The 17,925-nt window shown below is 39.0% G+C and overlaps 1 non-coding gene across 1 annotated transcript; it reads left to right on the forward strand.

Moving 5' to 3' along the window:
• The first annotated feature begins 6,439 nt into the window (after positions 1 to 6,439).
• Positions 6,440 to 6,546, forward strand: LOC118923918 (U6 spliceosomal RNA). Its single transcript, XR_005029386.1, has one exon. It is a non-coding gene; the product is annotated as a U6 spliceosomal RNA (small nuclear RNA).
• The last annotated feature ends 11,379 nt before the right edge of the window (positions 6,547 to 17,925 follow it).

The raw sequence follows: 17,925 nt of genomic DNA on the forward strand, positions 1-17,925 counted from the left end.
CATACTCCATATTGTTAATGACCAGGGGGGCCAGGACATCTGGGGAAGCACGGAGTTGATCATCCACTCCTGGCTCTTTGACAATTGATCATAATACTTAGGAAGTATCTTCAAATTTGTGGCTGCAGTAAGTGCTGCCCAAAGTCAAGAGCATAAAAACCTTCCTTTTATACCATGATCTCCACCTAAACATGGATGACATCAATTGGAAACCCAGAGCAGAGGATAACATTTCCTTAGAAGGCAGTGGAGTCCATGGAAACAAACTACTCTTGGTCTTGCTCCCCCTGCAATGTTTTAGAGAGATGTCGCGGGTCTAAGCTGTCGTGGGTCAGGCAGGCTGCAGAGGCAAGACACAGGAGATTCTGCTTGGTGCTCTCAGAACCAGAGCAGATTACTAACGTCCCTTTATGTATAACTATGTATTCTTTGGGGGAAAAGGTTGGGGGTGGGAATCAACTTGGTTTGAGAACTTAGGCATTAGACAAAGGTGAACAGGTTTCTTTAGCCTTTAATATATAGGGTTTATTGTGAATTTCTAAGGGGGAAAAATAGGGAGCTTTTCCCATACTTTTGTGACCGGGAAGTCTCTTTTCACTGGAATCTCTAACATTCAAAGGGCACTGACGTCTCACAAAACCTATTTTGGAGAATGCCATTTGGAATAGCCAGGGAAGCTCCAGCTGTCCGGGGTCAGGCCAGCAGCTCCACTGAGACTCAGCTCCCAGCCCAGTGAGGACATTCCAAGGCAGTGGGCATCACGTTTGGGCACCCACATCCTTCAGGCCACGTGAAGCTTTGCCAAGGGTATGTAAGCACATGGATTTCTTTTTTTTTAACTCTAGGTCCACCACTTCCATGTACACACTTTCCTAGAGTTGCTCTGCCGAGAGTGAGTAGCAGTGAGCCATTCCAGGGGAATGGAGGCTATCTTCACAATACTCACTTCATGAAAGCAAGAGGGTCCTCTCTTGCGATGCTTACGAAGGCGCATTGCCCTTTGTAAGGGGCAGGCAGATCTCTAGGATGCCAGGCAAAATGCTGTTTTTTTAAGATAAAGTCAGTGAGTCTACTGACTAATAAATCTTTTGCAGCTCAGATGATTTATAATTCTTTGCTTTCATGAAAATTCAGGGAAGGCCTAATTGAACTGTCAGAGAATTAGATCATTAAAATAATTTTGATCATAGAAGGCTCTGGGTAATCAACATAGTTTTCATAAAATTATTTTCATTCTCATCTATTTATTTCTATGAAAAAGGTTTCAGAGTGCTTACAATAACTGCAACAACAATAATTATAAATTGGGTTTCATACTGAGGAAGAACTCCATCTATATTAGTAAGAAGTCTGATAGTCATTTTCCCAATAAAACTTTACTTTTTATGTTTAATAATTATTTATAAAAATTACATTTATGTTGTTTTGATAAGTTATGTACTAATACTACCTATAATGATAACTCAGTCCAGAAACATTTCTTTGATACCTAGAGCTATATGGTCATAGGAAATTTTAAACATTAATTTCAAATTAATTAAACTGTAAGAGATTAATTTCAAATTATATACACATTTTTGCTGTGGGTAATTATTATAGAAATCAATAAAGGATTTCAGGCATAAAACATATCATGTAACATAAAGTTATGTTGGGAAAGTGGAATGGAAATGCAACTTTAAGGAAAAAATTGAATACTTTTTTGCCTATTAGAGATGAGCTTATTGGTATACATTTAAAATGAATTATGATGGATATCAAATTCCCATGGTATTAGATTGCACTGGAAACTCTTTTAAAGTCATATGAGTTTTATTTTTCAAAGTTCAATATTCCTAATTCATCAGAAGTTATATTTTTTACAACTATTTAAACTTGTGAAGAAATAGTTTAGATATTAACTTAAAGGAATGTGGATAAGACATGTAAGTTTTAAAAATTATTTTAAGAGGTAGTCAAGCAAGAAGTTGAAGGTAGCTGCTTTCAACAGCACATAAGGAGAATGAAAATGTAAGGGCATAGAAATGGCAGCATCTGGCCTAAATAAGCTTTGGGCTGTGCCTCAGGTCTCCTGCTTACTTCATGCTTGTCCCTCTGCTGTCCCTCTAGCTGGCATCCAGGTCTGTCTGGTGCTAGGTCCCTCAACTAATGTAACACGTTACTGCTAATCTCCTCCTCCTGGCCTTGGACCTCATTTCTCTCATACTTGACAATAACCATGCTGACTTGGCCCTGGGACACTTCATGGGACCTGTCTGAGGTGGCGTTTGCCCCTGCCCACACTCCCTGCCTCATTTTTGCCCCAAATCCCAGAAGCCCTCTGACAGTGGAAATCCTGAAGTTTGTTGTGGACTCCCACCCTACTCCATCCATCACCATCTCAACAGTTAGCATTATTTTGTATGTTTGCAATTGGCAAAGTGCTTCCCTCTTTGTTTCCTCATTTACTCTTCACTATGACCTGCTGTGTTAGATGAAGAAATTGGGGCTCACAGTATTTAAGTGATTTGCTTGTGGTTACACAGCAAAAAGTGGCAGAGTTAGTGTTCGGATCCAGGACATCTGTCTTCAGACTCTATGCTTTATCCACAATGTCTCACTGCCCTTGGGAAGTCTAAGGTCAAAGCAAAGCAACTGGGATCTCCTAAGTCTGGGGTGGCCCACTCTTCAGTGTCCTTAGTGAGCCCAGCTGGAGATGGCGGTGGGTGGTAGCACAGTCTCCTTGCCTGATGGCCACTCTCTGGGGTGCCCATCAGGATTCTCTGTCAGACACCTGGAACAGACTTAGAGACAGGTCAAGAGGGAGTTCAGCACGTATGCATACTTAGCCCAGCAAGATATTATGGTGGGGAGCCTAGACAGATGAGTATAAACATTCACACAAAAATTTGCCAAGACTTGCCGTGATTGTTGCTTTAGTCTATATAGTTGTACCAGAAATACGACTTCGTTGCTGTTAAAATACCAGCCATCTAGCTTTAGTTTTTATTTAAAAGACAGAGACTTCAAGAAACCAAGAGAAATACTAAATCTGTTTCAATTTACCTCAAAGAACCCAAATTAATAGGTATTTCTGGCTCCAGAAGTCAAGTCTCACTATGCTTTATGTGTTATATTTGAAAATTTATGAGGGTAACTTTTTCTTAGTGCATTCAGGTTGCTAGACATACATATTAGGAAAATAATTACTCTGTTTTGGGGGCTTGATTTTTTGAATCCTCAGTGTGAGGTATTTCACTGAGGCTGAGCCCTCAAGAATATTATAAAGTTAATTGGGATTTCAAAAGTGATTGATTCTCTAGGTCTTAAAGGAATAAATCTGTAGGTAAGATGCACAATAAATAATCTTAGGCCACTTAGCACACATAGGAAGTCATTTCCTAAAGAAAGGACTGCAGCATTGTAAACAACCCAAGACCAGCCGAGACCACTGGGAAGCTCAAATATGCAGATAGCCAGGAGTTCAGTGACTTGGGTCTCATCCCTGGCCTCCCTGGGTGGTTCCAGCTGTTTACTTCTGAGGACAAGGTAACTTGCTGGTTACTTAGGCATTGAGAGCTGGGACCTACTTGCTTTTGTCAGAGTAGATTTGGGGTTGGTGAACAAGTTAACACAAATTGATAGGGTTACAAATATGAAATTCTTGTATGGAACTGAAAAGCAAATCTGGGGAAAACATTGGGGCCTTTCCTAAACAAAATCTGGGAACCCTGAAAAACTCGCAAATGGTAGCCCCCGTGCCAATTCTCTGCCAGCTTCTAGTCCTGAAATGTCCTCACCATGCCCCCTGAGCATGGGGCAGACTGTCTGAACATAGAACTTAACCTCCTTGCACCTGAAATTTTCGAGATGGATATGCATAGCCTGTCATACTGGGAAGGATGTTAGAAGTCACTTACCCTTGTAAATAACCACCCAATATGACATTAGCATTTGGGAGAGGAAAATCTTTTTCTGTGAAACACCTGCACAGAAGAACAGCATCCTGGTCCCTACATATCAGTAATGCATTATTGTGACAACTGAAAATCCTTCTTCCATATTTCCAAGTACTGAGGAGAGAGCCATGATACTTTCATCTGATATTGCTGTACACTGGGAGGACATAGCAGTCCAGGGACGGGAAGTGGCATGCCTGAAGTCATAATGCAAATTAGTGTTGAAGTCAGAATTTTACTCTGACCTCTTTGGAATTTGATCCCCCTCCTCCTACTATTCATTTGTAAAGTAGGAATTAACAAGCTAGTTAATTTACTGTTCAAGTCCAGTATTTGTGAAATGCTTTACCGTTCAAGCCAGAAAACTAAATAACTACCCAAAGTTATTTTACTACCTATTTATAGTGCAAGGTACTATCCTATTCAACAGGAATATAAATTACAGAATAATAATTTAAATTGTAATCCACTCTGGAAGTACTTTTTAAAAAAAGACCAGAGATGGATAGAAGAACACAGCTATGCCCAGGCTGGCAGCTTCCAGAGGGCAAGTCCGGAATAATTCTCTTTACACCCCAGTGCTGAGCACCAAGCCTGGCATGAAGCTAACAGTTGGCCATCATTTGTTCATCTGAACTGTATCACATGCATGTTTGGATTTGAGCTGCCCTCCTGGAAAGTTTGTCAAAGGTATATCTCAGAGTTTCATTTCTAATTACTCCAGGGGCTCTGGTTCAGGCTCCCATGGACTGTGGTAAAGAAGCTGGACCCTCAAAGTAGCCCAGACCAAGTGGGAACTAAAGGAGCCACCTTAAAGCGGGTGTGCAAGATGTGGCCAAAGGAGCCTTCAGTGCTGTTGGGTGGAGCACATAGAACAGGCCCCCTGGCCAGCTCCTCTTCCCCGCCTCCCAGGAGCCCTAGCATCCTGAGCAAGATGTTGCCTGCCAAGCATACTGAGCTGCCTGAGCAGGGTCCTGTACAAACATCATCCATATTACTGTTTCTAATCTGCAGGTCTGAGCTCTGTCTGTAAATACATGGAAAGGAACAGGACTGGGTAGACAAAAGCCAATGCATCCGAGCACCCCAGGCTGCTTCTTGCTACATGCCTTTCCAATAAGATATTAAGCCTCTACTTGGCCTCAGCAAGTCCTACTTATGTGTCTGTGATAGAAGCTTCCTCTTCGGGAACATAAATACTGTTTATTTTTCTTAAACAAGCAACTTTTGTTCTTTCCCCCAGAGTTCCGACACACCCCCAGGTTGGTCCTCCTAAGTGAACTGTGGGAGCCCAACTCTGGGGCCAGCTGCGCTTTGGAATCTATTAGAGACCTCCCCTGGAGAAAACTCTCTTTTAGTGTTCTAAGTTCATTACCTCACACAGCGTTTTAGATAAACTAATGGTAAAAAAAGGTTGTTTTAGATATTTGAGAAATTTTATGAAGTTGGGTATCACATGATTAATTTTGGTGATACCCAAATTGTTTAATGGCATCATGGTTATATGATAGAATATTCTCTTTTTTTCAGATTCTTAATGGAGTCTTTAGTGACAAAATGACTTTAAAACTTGAATTTGCTTCAAAAAAGTGACCATCAATGAAACAAGTGTGGCAAAATGTTGATGGTTATTGAAGCTGGATAACTGGTACCTGGGGGTTTGTTATACCTTATTTTGGGGTATATTTGGAAATTTTTACCAGAAAAAATTAACAAGGACAAAAATTAAATATTTCATATAAAAATATGGGAATTAGTTATGTGACAAAAATACTCAACCTATGTAAGGCCTTTGCTTTCTGTCTAGTTTAGATAATGCATACTTTTCTAGAACTTCTCCAGTTTAAGCTCTTTGGACCTGCAGTTTCCATTTGCAATGTTTAGGATGGTTTACCTAAAATTTTAAATCTATATATTTTATGACTTTTTTATGTTTTGGAAATACTGCTAAATATCAGTGATATCCATAGTTTTAGAAGAGATAAAGCAGGATTTATGATAACACCTTTCTTCCCCAAGGCAATATGTTTCCACATTCCCCTTTCTCTTATTCATCCTGGGGGACTGTTGCTTCCTGGTAGTATAAGACATGCATGCTCCTTTTTGCTTTTCTCCCCAGGGGAAAAAGGTTTTGTTTGTTGATATGTTTCTATTTAAGTCCATTTTCTGAAATGTCTTCCCAAGGGGTACCAATTCCTGGGCACCTTAGGTCAGGGAACCATGAATTCTATATGAATTTTGACCATAAGACCTTGATATTCCTTTTTAAAAAGAAATACATGTATCTTACTGATGTACACATACACACACACATATAATTAACAAATAACATTGTATTAGTCTTAGGTGTACAACATAATGATTTGATATATGTATATATTGCAAAATGATTACCGTGATACATTTAGTTAACATCCATCACCACCCATAGTTAAAAATTATTTTTTCATGCGATAACTTTTAAGATCTACTTTCTCAGCAACTTTAAAATGTACACTACAGTGCTTGCTTCGGCAGCACATATACTAAAATTGGAACGACACAAAGAAGATTAGCATGGCCCCTGTGCAAGGATAACACGCAAATTTGTGAAGTGTTCCATATTTTTGGTTTGAATTGCGTTTCCCTATGATTCATGATTTTGAGCATTTTTGTGTATTTTTTAATTTAGCATGTGCACATCTTTTCTACATTTCTGATCATATCATTTACCTGTTTTCTTTCATACCAATTACAGCTATTTCCCTTTTCATTTACAAATACAACACTGAGATAAACAAAGACATGTTGGGAAAAAAATACACTACAGTATCATTGACTATGGTTATCACACTGTGCATTACATCCCCAGGACTTACTAATTTATAGCCAGAAATTTGTACCTTTTGATCACCTTCACCCATTTTGGCCACCCTTCTAACCCAATGCCACTGACAGCCACCAATCTGTTCTCTGTTTCTGTGTATCTGTTTTTTGTTTTTTAGATTCCACATGTAAGTGAGATCATACAGTATTTGTCTTTATCTGTCTAATTTATTTCACTTAGCATAATGCCCTCGAGGTCCAACTATGTTGTCACAAATGGCAGAATTTCCTTCTATTTATGGCTTAGTACTTGTCCATTGCTTGTGTGTGCCTGTATGTGTATATATATATATGCATATATATATATATATATATATACGAATATCACATTTTCTTTATATATGCATTCACTGAATGACCCTTGGGTAGTTTCCTTGTCTTGGCCATTGTAAATAATGCTACAATAAACATGGGGTGCAGATACTCCTCTGAGATAGTGATTTCATTTCTTTTGGATATATATCCAGATGTAGAATTGCTGGATCATACGATACTTCAATTTCTATTATTTTGTGGGACCTCTATATTGTTTTCCACAATGGCTGTACCAGTTTACATTCCTGCCAACAGTGCACAAGGATTGCACGGCCATTCTGTAGGATGCTGTGGTGTGACAGGGACTGAGGTCCTTGTGCCATTTATAGTTGAGCAATGTCTAGAACAATACCTTATTTATAAAGAGTCAGAATCTTGGTTTTGGTGGACTTGACTATTAGAAAGAGAGACAGTGCCCTTTGTATTTTATTGTCCTATTTCCTATACATGTGTGTGTATGCCATCAATTCATTCCCCTAGGATTCCAGCCCAAACCAGTTATTTAGTGGATGGGGCCAGGGACTATCAGTAGTCTACAAATTCACTCCAATCCCATTTGTGTGTGTGTGTGGGTGAAATAGAACAATCCACTTAGATCCCTAGAGTTTTGGTTCTGTTCTATCATCTGTGGGGGCTCTATAAACTGAAAATTGAGTACTCAGATTAGAAAAAAATAAACTTGAAATCCCAATAAGGTCATTCAAATTTCTGGGTGGTCTGGGCTACATGTGTTCTCAATCCTGTTCTGAGGTATTCCACTAACTTAGTGATGTAGTGACACTGTATATTTCATCAACCCAACTGTTGTAAACCAAGGGGTCCTGATAAAACATGTGTTGAACATTCTACTACAGAAAAATGAAATGTCCCTAAGAGGAGTGTTGACCCTGACTTCCATCACTAGTTGAGAAGATAGAATATGAAGTTTAAGTGCTGACTGTAGCATTTATAAGCTGTATGACCATGAGAAGAACTTGAGCAAGTTAATATAACTCTCTGAACTATTGCTTTAACTTATTATCAATAAAATGGGGCTAGTAACATTTACTTTGTAAGACTGTAGTGATTAAATTATAAAGTACCCAGTAGAGTATTAATATATACTATGGGTATGTGGTGGCTGCTCAATGAATAGCAGCTGGGAATAAATTAATGTTTAGTGTCTGTGCAGTAGGAAGTCAGAGAGAAAGAGGACAAAGGGGAAGACTTCATATTATTATGGGATGTGAAGAAATTCCTGAGAAATCTGAGAAATTGGAAGCATTTCTGAAGGAAACCCTAGAATCTCTTTCTCACTGGATTATTTATAAGAAGGCCTTGCACGTTTGTTGAAAGAGTTCCCTGTAGAGTGGATTACCTCCTGAGGTATGCTTTGGGTTCTGGGAAATGTCTGTTAGCTGAGGAAATGCTATTGAGATCCACCCACAAACACAGACAGTGACCCTTCTCACAAGTTCATCTTTAATGACCTGTCTTCCCGCCTGTTGGTAGACAAGCTCACTGGCAGTTTTGTTTTCAAGTTTGACAAAAGCAGAGCTAATACTGAAGCAGCATTTATAGGTCTTTTACAAATGACTGAGATTGCTATGGAAACTAAAGGCAAAACATCCAAGGGGTGCTTGCTTTGTTAATTGCTTAGGAAGGTAGGTGAAAGGAACAGAAAGTTCAGGCTTCAGAATATGAATGATCTGTTCAAGAGGAGGAAATGAAAAAATAGGCAACAACACCTTCAGGGAGGCCCTACACAGCACTGTTGAAATCATGGGCTTTGTGGAAACATTTTGATTAGAGAGTTTCAGTTATGCTACCTCTCAGATTCATGCTGGGGTTAAAAAAAAAAGAAAGCTTATGTTACCTTAACTATTACATGATTAAACTGAGAATCTCTGGGGAGAAAGACAAAATGGTGAACATCTATCTTCTTGGCTGGGTTTTAAATCCCTTTTTAAAAAACTACCTATACAAACATATATGGTCAATTAATATATGATAAGGAGCCATGGACATACAATGGGGAAATGACAGCCTCTTCAACATCTGGTGTTGGCAAAACTGGACAGCTACATGCAACAGAATGAAACTGGATTATTGTTTAACCCCATACACAAAAGTAAACTCGAAATGGATCAAAGACCTGAATGTAAGTCATGAAACTATAAAACTCTTAGAAAAAAACATAGGCAAAAATCTCTTGGACATAAACATGAGTGACTTCTTCATGAACATACCTCCCCAGGCAAGGGAAACAAAAGCAAAAATGAACAAGTGGGACTATATCAAGCTGAAAAGCTTCTGTACAGCAAAGGACACCATCAATAGAACAAAAAGGTACCCTACAGTATGGGAGAATATATTCATAAATGACAGATCCAATAAAGGGCTGACATCCAAAATATATAAAGAGCTCACGCACCTCAACAAACAAAAAGTGAACAATCCAATTAAAAAATGGTCAGAGTAGCTGTACAGACAGTTCTCCAAAGAAGAAATTCAGATGGCCAACAGACACATGAAAAGATGCTCCACATCGCAAGTCATCAGATAAATGCAAATTAAAACCACAATGAGATATCACTTCACACCAGTAAGGATCGCCACCATCCAAAAGACAAACAACAACAAATGTTGGCGAGGTTGTGGAGAAAGGGGAACCCTCCTACACTGCTGGTGGGAATGTAAACTAGTTCAACCATTGTGGAAAGCAGTATGGAGGTTCCTCAAAAAGCTCAAAATAGAAATACCATTTGACCCAGGAATCCCACTTCTAGGAATTTACCCTAAGAATGCAGCAGCCCAGTTTGAAAAAGACAGATGCACCCCTATGTTTATTGCAGCACTATTTACAATAGCCAAGATATGGAAGCAACCTAAGTGTCCATCAGTAGATGAATAGATAAAGAAGATGTGGTACATATACACAATAGAATATTATTCAGCCATAAGAAGAAAAGAAATCCTACCATTTGCAACAACCTGGATGGAGCTAGAGGGTATTATGCTCAGTGAAATAAGCCAGGTGGAGAAAGACAAGTACCAAATGATTTCACTCATATGTGGAATATAAGAACAAAGGAAAAGCTGAAGGAACAAAACAGCAGCAGAATCACAGAACCCAAGAAAGGACTAACAGTCACCAAAGGGAAGGGGTCTGTGGAGGATGGGTGGGAAGGGAGGGATAAGGGGGGGAGAAGAAAGGGGGCTTTACAATTAGCATGTATAATGTGTGTGGGGGGGCACGGGGAGGGCTGTGCAACACAGAGAAGACAAGTAGTGATTTTATAGCATCTTACTATGCTGATGCACAGTGACTAATGGGTATGTGGGGGGGACTTGGTGAAGGGGGAGTCTAGTAAACATAATGTTCCTCATGTAATTGTGGATTAATGATACAAAAAAAAACTACCTATAGTTTCATCAAGGATTAAGTAAGAATATAGAGTGTTTCCTAAGCTTCAGTGAATTCAGACACTTCAGGTTTTTTCTATTATGTAAAAAAGACACATTCCAAGTATTTGATGCTAAGTGTAGTACTTTAAAATTTCATTTAAAACTTAAAGATGTAGCATAGAACAAAATTAAACCTCTTTTTAAAAAGTACACCTTAGTTAAAAGTGTTCTTTGTAAAGGCTATAGGCTTTTCAGAAGTAATTACCAAAGAACTCATATAGAAGCAGTTTGTAAAAGCTGTAGGTTATTAAGGCTTGATGAGGAAAGAACTATTGTATGTAATTTCAAGCCACACCTAGTTATCAGTGCCTCATCAGAAGCTCATGAGAGAGTGACCATTCTTCTTTATGAGTAAAGTAAGAGAAGATATGTTAAGATGAGGGGTGAGGTTTGCTGCTGTTAAGATGGTGTTATTTCTAGGGACCAGCAATGCCCAAATTCTGTTTTGTTACTCACTCCCCCTCTACAAAGAATTCTTAGCCTGAGAGTGAGACTCAAGTCTCAAAAACTAAATGTGAAACAAACAGAGGACCTCTTCATATCTGAGGATAATTCTAGGAAAAAAGCTACTCACATAGAATCCACTTAAAGTGGGGACCAAAAAGTCAAAGCAGACAATGTAAAACAGATTTGATAAGTATGGCTTTTGAAAAATAAAATAAAAATTTATAAGAATGAATTTGTCTTATAATTAGCAAAATGATTTGATAATGACAATTATGCACTAAATTATTAGCTAAACCAAAGCTAAGTCATGTTGATTTGAAGGACGTAGTAGACTGTTATTTTGGTGTCCCTCAATGACCACGATTCTTTTGATTTGTACCCCTATGGGCCCCTAACACATGGATTCTTAGCTTTGCTATGTAGGCAGCTTTGGCCAATGCAACACTAGCAAGAGTGACAAACTGAAGGACTGGTAAGTCCTTGCACACTGAGCCTTGTCTTGGAATACTTTTGCTTAGAACCCATCCACCATGCTTTGAGAAAACTTTGACAACCATGTAGAGAAGCCCACATAGAGGAGAACTGAGGCCCTCTAGCCAACTCCAACTGAGCTCCTAGCAACTAATCAGTAGCAATTTTCAGTCATGTATATGAGACTATTCTAGATCTTCTAGACATCCCAACTCTAAGCCAACAATGTGAAGCATAGTAACTCCTAGTCAACACATAGAACTGTGTTAAGCCATTAAATTTTGAGATGGTTTGTTATGAAGCAACAAATAACTAAAACAGAAATGATTACCTAAAAGAGGGGTTGTGTCATAACATGTGGCATTGACTCTGAGTCTGGTAGAAGGAATGGAGAAATTTGGAGTTATGACAGGGACTGTTAGTGGAGGCTATAAGGGCAGTGAGGACATTCCTATTAGAAACTGAAGAAAAGAGAACCTGAGTTGGCTGATCAATTAGCAAAACCCTTTGCCTGTGGAAATACAGGAAATAAAATGGAAATAATGAAACTGTGGATCTGACTAAGGAGATTTCTGGGCAGAAGTTGAAAGTGTCATCTAGCTTCTTTTAGCTGCCTATGGTAAAATAGAGGAGGAGCAATTTGAGCTCAAGAAGGTGTTCATATTTCAAGAAGAATTTAGAAGAATTAAAGAGGAACCAGAGCTTATGGATTTTATAATAAAATTGTTTTCATCCCTAGTTTCTTTAAGAAAAAATTTCTCAAAGTAACAAATAACCTCAGTTTGAAGACAAAATCCAGGATGCTGATAATAAAATATGGCCTCAGGGTGAAGGTCTCTGTTAAGGCATCAGAAAGATTTAAGGAGTATCTCAAAGATCCTTTCAGCTAGACAAGAAGACTTCTGAGAATCTTAAGGATATTTTTCCATAGAACTCTGATTTGTAGCCTCAGAGATGATTGTCTTGAAGAGATTTGGAATGTGATTTTTGTCTAATAGAGTGGATCATAAATTGATACATAGAAAAATACAAAGTTTGTAATGAAATTATACTATCCAGGATTAAAAAGAACAGACAGAGTTCATATGAAAAGATGCCTCAAGACCCCCAAGCTCCTACAGGGAGGAGGCAAGCTCAGAAAGAAACTCAGTTACAAACCTGGGTTATTTCTCTCAGAAAAAGGAGGCTATCTATCCCATAACAGAGTCTGGAGCACAGAGAATCACTCCCAGGGAGCAGGACTGGGCCATATTCAAGAAACTGGTTATATGTGCTTGGCTGGATTTCAAAATTGCTATGGGCCAGCGACTGCCCTGTGCCTCCCATTTTCAATCTTTTTGAGTGGGAGTGTAGACTTCCTGACCCTGTCTCTTTATTGTAGGTTGAGGTTGTGAAGGCCAGAAATTTTGTCTCTCTAGTTCATACTTCTTATATCAAGAAGTGCTCCATGCAATAGATATTGGTTGCAAATGGCCCTGATTTGGATGAGATTCTCTACTAATGCCATAACGGGATAAGACCTTGAAAGCTTGCAGAGGGTAAACTGTATTTTGCATGTATGAAGTGCATGACCCATTAGAGGCCCAAAGGTGCTCTCTGGTAGACTTTACTTCAATGGCCTTCAATGAACCTCAACTCCTGGTATTCCCTCTCTCATTGACTCTGGGCTTGGCAGTGTGACTAGCTCTGGAAAATGGGACTTTGGCAAGTGTGATGCAACAGTAGACTTGATAAGCACTTCCACACTGGGGCTTGTTCTCCTGGAATAGTCCTTCTTGAAACCTAGACACTCAGCCATGAGAAAGCCCAGGCAACTATGTAGAGAAGAACTGAGGCCCCAGCAAACACTTCAAGCTAAGCTGCCAGCCAATGGCCAGCACCAAGGTCCAGCCATCCAAATGAGGCCATGTTGGGCTTTCTTGTCATTCCAGCATGTCAGTCAATAACACTTCAAGATGGAGAACTACCAGATGAGTCAATAGAATTGTGAGAAATGTCACATTGTTACTGTTTTAAATCATTAGTTGTGTGGATAGTTCCTTATGTAGCAATACAGAAACCAAACAGGAAGCTTATAATTTTTAGATAAAATTGTATAATGGCAGGATAAAATATCTTGTACTTCATATTTGATGTTTGCCATATAATCACAAAAAGGGCAATTTTTGAAAAAATATTCAAAAGTTTAAATTTTTCCTAAGTGCTTCATTAATCCTTTGATACTTGAACATGTGTATTTATTTATCTATTTGGCCTGCCATCTGCTTTTTTTTTTTGATATCGTTAATGTACAATTACTTGAACAACATTATGGTTACTATACTCCACCTATTATCAAGTCCCCACCACATACCCCATTATAGTCACTTTCCATCAGTGTAGTAAGATGCTATAGAATCATTACTTGTCTTCTCTGTATATACTGCCTTCCCCATGTCCCCAACCCCCTACATTATGTGTGCTAATCATAATGCTCCGTTTTCCCCCTTATTCCTTCCTTTCCACCCGTCCTCCCCAGTCTCTTTCCCTTTGGTAACTGTTAGTCCATTCTTGGGTTCTGTGAGTCTGCTGCTGTTTTGGTCCTTCAGTTTTTGCTTTGTTCTTTTACTCCACAGATGAGTGAAATCATTTGATACTTGTCTTTCTCTGCCTGGCTTATTTCACTGAGCATAATACCCTCTAGCTCCTTCCATGTTGTTGCAAATGGCAGGATTTGTTTTCTTCCTATGGCTGAATAATATTCCATTATATGTATGTACCACATCTTCTTTATCCATTCGTCTACTGACGGACACTTAGGTTGCTTCCATTTCTTGGCTATTATAAATAGTGCTGTGATAAACATAGGGGTACACATGTCTTTTTGAAACTGGGCTCCTACATTCTTAGGGTAAATTCCTAGAAGTGGAATTCCTGGGTCAAATAGTATTTCTATTTTGAGTTTTTTGAGGAACCTCCATACTGCTTTCCACAATGGTTGAACTCATTTATATTCCCACCAGCAGTGTAGGAGGGTTCCCCTTTCTCCACATCCTCACCAACATTTGTTGTTGTTTGTCTTTTGGATAGTGGCCATCCTAACTGGTGTGAGGTGATATCTTGTTGTGGTTTTAATTTGCATTTCCCTGATGATTAGCAATGTGGAGCATCTTTTCATGTGTCTGGTGACCATCTGAATTTTTTCTTTGGAGAAGTGTTTGTTCAGATCCTGTGCTCATTTTTTAATTGGATTGTTCACTTTTTGTTTGTTGAGGTGCGTGAGCTCTTTATATATTTTGGATGTCAGCCCTTTATTGGATCTGTCATTTATGAATATATTCTCCCATACTGTAGGATACCTTTTTGTTCTATTGATGGTATCCTTTGCTGTACAGAATCTTTTTAGTTTGATATAGTCCCACTTGTTCATTTTTGCTTTTGTTTCCCTTGCCCGGGGAGTTATGTTCCTAAAGAAGTTGTTCATGTTTATGTCCAAGAGATTTTTACCTATATTTATTTCTAAGAGTTTATGGTTTCATGGCTTACATTCAGGTCTTTGATCCATTTTGAGTTTACTTTTGTGTACGGGGTTAGACAATAATCCAGTTTCATTCTCTTACATGTAGCTGTTCAGTTTTGCCAACACCAGCTGTTGAAGAGGCTATCATTTCCCCATTGTATATCCATGGCTTGAACATGTTTATTTTTAAAGAATCTTTTATGTCATTATTCTTGTTTATTTTCTCTTCTTCAGTTTTTAACTGGTTGAATTATGTCATATCCTCATTTATTATCAGTTTGGCATATATTTTAAGCAGTTCTGCAATATTGCTTTCATCAATTTAATGAAATCCTGTATCTTTTACATTATTTATAATTTCTTTTCACAGTAGACTTCTACTGTATTTGAATTTATTATCTGCCATAATGTTGGTGGGCTATATACCAATGCCTTGAAAGGGTGGGTCTTTCATTAGATAATAATTTTATAAGTAGTCAGCTTATTAATAAATAGTTTTGCTTTATAATGACTTTGCTTCTCTTAAATAACTCAGGTAATGGTTGCACACATAATGAGAGGCCTTCTGTCCTACTCCGTTTATAGCTGAGCAGGCCCTAGTACCAGACAGAGAATGCTGACTTTCTGGTAAAAACTGGGTTGAAGCATGTGACTTAGGTTCATGTCTAAGAGGAGTTTTCTACTTTTCACCCTGACTCTAAATCTAGGCACAACCCACTCAGGTATAACTTTGGGGAGGGTGAGAGCTAGAGACAAGTCTGGGTCCTCTGCCCTCTTTTATTTAGCATGCCATTATTTGTGTGGAAGAGGTGGAAAAAAAGGAAATGAAAGCCCTGGGAATTCAGAATCTACAGAAGAGACTGAAGAGTGAGGTCTGCCCTCCTGTGTTGTCTAAAGGTACCATGAGCCTGCTCACTGGTTGACGTGACGTAGTGAATGTCCTACATGTTCATCAATGAAATTAGTAAATCTTCTTTTGTGATAGAATGTAGGAAGGAGAGGGTCAAGGAATAAGAGTAATAGGAAAAGAGGACTGAAGAATCCCGTCCCTCTATAATATCCATCTTACTGGGGAGAATCCACCCACTGGGTGATGGAAGTTGAGAAGTGATGATGTAGAGGGAGGAGTCAGTGCTGTACCCTGAGGGCAGATCACTCTGTTCCTCTTCAACCCTCCTGTGGAAAGGAGTAAGGAGAACCGGAACCACACCTCTGGGCAAAATCACTTTGGCAGCAGAGTAAGAGAAGGCGGTCAAAGGAATTAGCTTTTGTCTGATTTGAAGGTTTCAGAACTTACTGCTGAAAAAAGTTGCAAGACTTTGAAGAGGCAGTTTTTCCCGCAGTCTGGTCTGAAAGCAGAAGGGAGTTGACTCCAAAGTGGAGTTGACACCAAGGCGAGAAGCACTTGTGTGAAGGTCTGGAGATCTGTGCAAGGTGAAGCTGTGATGGAGAGGACTAAAAGGTGGCAAGGAAGCCAGGGTAATTTGAATTGCTTTATTTAAAGAAGTTACTCCTGAAGAGTTAGGTCTACTTTTATGGTAAATTTTAATCTTACTTATTTCCACAAAGAACTCACTTGTAAATGATGAGTAGAATTTTTACAACTATATTATATTATGGCTATAATCTACCCTACAAAGTCCGCATTTTTTAGTTTGAACAGGAATTAAATACATAAGAGAACCTTTAAATTGAAGCAACAGTTTTAGTGCTGAATAAACTGTCAGAAAGCTGAAATTGTACATTTATAAGTACAGAACATATATATTCATTCATCCATCCAGCAAATATTGAGTGCCTGCCCAGTGCCTATCATTACATCTAGTGTTCATAGTGTTAATGCAGATTTGGAAAACGTACTTTTCAGAGTTATAATGTATAAAATGGGGTCACTGGCACTAAGTCATAATATTTTTAAACAGAACAAAATCAGTAATGGAAAATTTGGAATAACAGATATTCTTCTACAAAGTACTTTACCTCAGGGGTAGAAGTTGCTGAAACACTGAATTGTTATGCTTTGCAATGAGAGCACAGATAGAAAGTTAATAAATGCCGAATGCAGTGGAAAGTCACTTAGGGGAAATCTCTAATTGTGATGCCTTCGGGGTTTTGTTCTAAATGAACTGGTTGGACTTTTTCTTGATGCCAAAAAATGGACTGCAGTCAGCACTATCTGGTTTTATTTACATTGCAGAAAATATTTGTTAACCCTTTTAATGCAGTGCTTTCATAGTCAATGTGAGAATACCCAAGCTGCTTCCACAGTTTCCAGTCATTTCTCAAAAGACATCACAGTGTCCTATCAAGAAAATTCTGTGAGAGTCTTTGTTCAGAATAAGAGACCATTTCTCCAGCAAGCTTTTCAACAGGATTTTTAACTCTTCTGTGTGGCTGGCAGAAACATCAGACCAGGAAATTGGGAACACCCAGTGGTATGCATGTTTGGAGTCTTTATAAACTTTTCCATGCATGCTGTTCCATCAGCTTTACACATTCCCTGAGTGGATGCTGATGTACTGAGATCTCAAGCAAGTGCTTAGAGGTGAAAACTGGTTTAGTAAGCACAGTCTGTGAATTTACAGTCTACTGAGGGGGCCCAGCTGTGGGTCTTCCCTTCACAGGAGAGCTCTTCTTTTTAAAGAACCTTGTTCCCCTCTAACCACCGTGGCTTCTCCCACTGCCCCAGGAGACTTCACTTCCTATGGGAAAGAGCCACTCATTGACAACATCTCAGGGAAACTCAGAGTAGCTTTATGATAATCACCCATATATCATCTCTCTACTCCTCCTCAACTTTGGCTTACTTTTGCATTTCATCCCAGGGACAATGAGAAAGGAGGGTCGATGGAACCCATCTTGCTCTCAGTCTGTTGTAACATATAAAGGGAAGCTCGGCTTTTTAGAGACCCACCTGATACCCGGCATGCCAAATCTTAAGCT

Source organism: Manis pentadactyla, chromosome 3, assembly GCF_030020395.1.
Source record: "Manis pentadactyla isolate mManPen7 chromosome 3, mManPen7.hap1, whole genome shotgun sequence".
NCBI lineage: Eukaryota > Metazoa > Chordata > Mammalia > Pholidota > Manidae > Manis > Manis pentadactyla.